This window comes from Rattus rattus, chromosome 6 (genome assembly GCF_011064425.1).
Source record: "Rattus rattus isolate New Zealand chromosome 6, Rrattus_CSIRO_v1, whole genome shotgun sequence".
In the NCBI taxonomy this organism is placed as follows: domain Eukaryota; kingdom Metazoa; phylum Chordata; class Mammalia; order Rodentia; family Muridae; genus Rattus; species Rattus rattus.
The window spans coordinates 138899482-138902716 of NC_046159.1; the positions used below are offsets into that span (position 1 = coordinate 138899482).

General features: G+C 39.2%; 1 pseudogene; it reads left to right on the forward strand.

The window, feature by feature from the left end:
- Window positions 1–521: 521 nt before the first annotated feature.
- On the forward strand, window positions 522–2958 carry LOC116904476 (annotated as a pseudogene).
- The last annotated feature ends 277 nt before the right edge of the window (window positions 2959–3235 follow it).

The following is a 3235-nucleotide window of genomic DNA, read 5'->3' on the forward strand; positions in this document are numbered from 1 at the left end:
TCTGTATCTTCTCACTATAGTGCTTGAAATTTTAGCAAGAAATTGAAAATAAAGATGTTAAAAGTACTGTTATCTGCAGATGGTATGATTGATAGTAGATATATCTGGTCATAAAATTCCACTTGGGAACCTATACAGCTTACACAACTTTAAACAAAGTGGGTAGACATATGATTAAAAAAATTATAACCCTCTTTTATTCACATGACAAATGGACATTGATAAAACAGCATTCTCCACAATAGCTTCAAATATTAAAAAATAATTTGGAGTAACTAAACAATAGAATGAAAACCTTATATGATAAAAAGTTCTAGACATTGAAGAAGATACCAGAAAATGGAAAAGATATCCCATGATCATGGATTGGTATGATTAACATAGTAGAAATGATCATCATACAACATGCAATCTACAGTGTCCATGGCCTAGCACTGGTGTGAGGAGTGGCATTTCTGCTGCTCATGAGTTGTTACATAGAAGGGGGCTCAGGGTCACGCTCTCACTGCCAAAGCTGCAGCATGGTTGACTGTATTGTTGAGTATGAATACAACGCTGTACGTGATGATGAGTTAACTATCTGAGCTGGGGAAATCATCCAAAATGTGAAAAAACTACAGGAAGAAGGATGGCTAAAAGGATATCTAAAGGGGAGATCAGGGATGTTCCCTGACAAATTTGTTAAGGAAATTAAAAGAAAGACAGAACACAAGGATGACAATTTGCCCATCAAATGGGAAAGGCATGGAAATATAGCAAGTCTTGTATAGCAAATCAGCACTTAAGGACTTCCAGCTGGAGGAATTCAGCCACATCCACAAACCAAAGCTATTAAGAACACAAAAATGTGTCAGTGTAAAATTCTTTTTGACTACTCTCCACAAAATGAGGACAAACTGTAATTGACTGTGGAGGATGACATTGAAGAGGTAGAAGAAGGTTGGTGGAGTGGAATCCTGAACAGTAAGTTGGGACTGCTTCCCTCAAACTTTTTGAAAGAATTAAGAGGTCACAGATGACGGTGAAACTCAACAATGCTCAGGAGGAATCAGATGTTCTTTGACTGGCCCTACTTCACCTATGCCTTCTCCAGGGAATGGATGTGAACCAGTTCCTGGATCAGCTACACAGCCAAAGAAGATCTGAGGAATTAGATTTGGAGACATCTTTAAAAATGCTCTGTGAAACTTACAAGAAGAACTTCCTGTGGTGAAACAGAGGAGAAAAAAAAATCAGAAAATCCATTAATCCTACAGTCACTGGGCTCTAGAACCCAGAATGTGGAGGTAACAAAAACAGACATTGATGGCAAGATTAGAGCTAAGGAATATTGTAGAACATTATTTCCCTGTGCAGGAAAAAATGAAGATGAACTTAAGTTTAGAGAAGGGGAGATTGATAATTCATTTGATAAGTAAGGTGACTGGAGAAGTGGGCTGGTGGAAAGGTGAACTGAATGGTAAAGAAGGAGTGTTTCCAGATAACTTTGCTGTTCAGATAAGCGAACTAGATAAAGACTCTCCAAAACTAAGAAACCACCTCCTCCTGCAAAAGGTTCAGCTCCAAAGCCGGACCTGTTAGCTGCAGAGAAGAAAACTTTTCCTCTAAAGGCTGAAGACAAAGATGAAAAATCACTGCTAGAACAGAAACCTTCTAAACCAGCAGTGGAAGTCTTACCCAAAAATCTTGCTCCATCTACCAAAGCCCATAATTTACTGAGGTCTTCTGGAACAATGGACAGAAATGTCAGTTCCTCCTCCACCTCCAACAATCAACTATTAATGAAGAAGTCTATTCAATTTCTTCAAAGATTGATACTGAACCGGTATCAAAACTAGGGGCTGGAGAGATGGCTCAGCGGTTAAGAGCACTGACTGCTTTTCCTGAGATCCTGAGGTCAATTCCCAGCAACCACCTGGTGGCTCACAACCATCTGTAGTGGGATCCGATGCCCTCTTCTGGTGTATCTGAAAACAGCTACAGTGTACTCATATGAATAAAATAAATCTTAAAAAAAAAAAAAAAAAAAAAAAAAAAAAAGGAAAGCTAAATCCTGAACAATTGCCTGTTAGACCAAAGTCAGTAGACCATTGTAGCTAGGAACTCAAAAGAAACAGACAATGTAAATTTTGATGACATAGCTTCCTCAGAGAACTTGTTACATCTTTCTGCAAATAGACCCAAGAGGCAAGGAAGAAGGTTGCCTAGCTGCTTCAACGGTGGACGTTCTCCAACCTAAAGCCCAGGAAAAATCTTGAAGCTATCAAAAGAAGATAGTGGCAACCTAAAGCCATTGGAGTTTAAAAAGGAAGCAAGCCACTCTTCAAAGCCATCTCTTTCAACACCTTCAAGTGCTTCTAAAGTAAATACAGCTGCTTTCCTAACTCCATTAGAACTCAAAGCTAGCAGCAAACCATTGAACTGAGTACAGGATCCGTGTTGGAGGAATTAGAGAAAGGATTGAAAGAGCTGAAGGGCCTTGCAACACCATAAGAACAAAAATGTCAACCAACCATAGCTCCCAGGGACTAAACCACTACCTAAAGACTATACATGGACTGACCCATGGCTCCAGTTGCATATGTAGCAGAGGATGGCCTTGTTGGGAACCAATGGAAAGAGAAGCTCTTGGTCCTACCAAGGCTGGAACCCCCAGTGTAGGGGAATGTCAGGGGGGTGAGAACGGGTGTGGTTGGGGAGGGAAACACCCTTATAGAAGAAGGGGAGGGAGGCAGGATAGGGGGCTTATGTTCAGGAAACCGGGAAAGGGAATAACATAATAAAAAATATCCAATAATATATTTTTTTAAAAAAAGGACTCAAAGCTAAAGCAGAAGCAAATGATGAGAAAAAATTCCCTGGATGAACTCAGAACCCAGATTATTGAATTATTGTGCATTGTAGATGCACTGGAAAAAGGATGATGGGAAAGAACTGTAAAAACTATGCAAGAATTAGGAGAAGGCCATGTGAAGCATTCTAGACATGGAAAGACTAAAGCCACATTCAACAGTAGACAAGTGACTATGCTTTCTGGACCAATATGTAGCTCATAGATACTAGTTAGAATGTAACACATTGAAAAAATAATTCTAATAGAAAAGCAGACAATAGAAAAATGAATTTACTGATATTAGCACAAAGAAGAAAAATAAAAGCATAACCCCTTTAGTGTATACCCAATTTTCATTTGTAGGTTGGCTCCTTTCTGATCCACTGCGATTAATTGACCTGA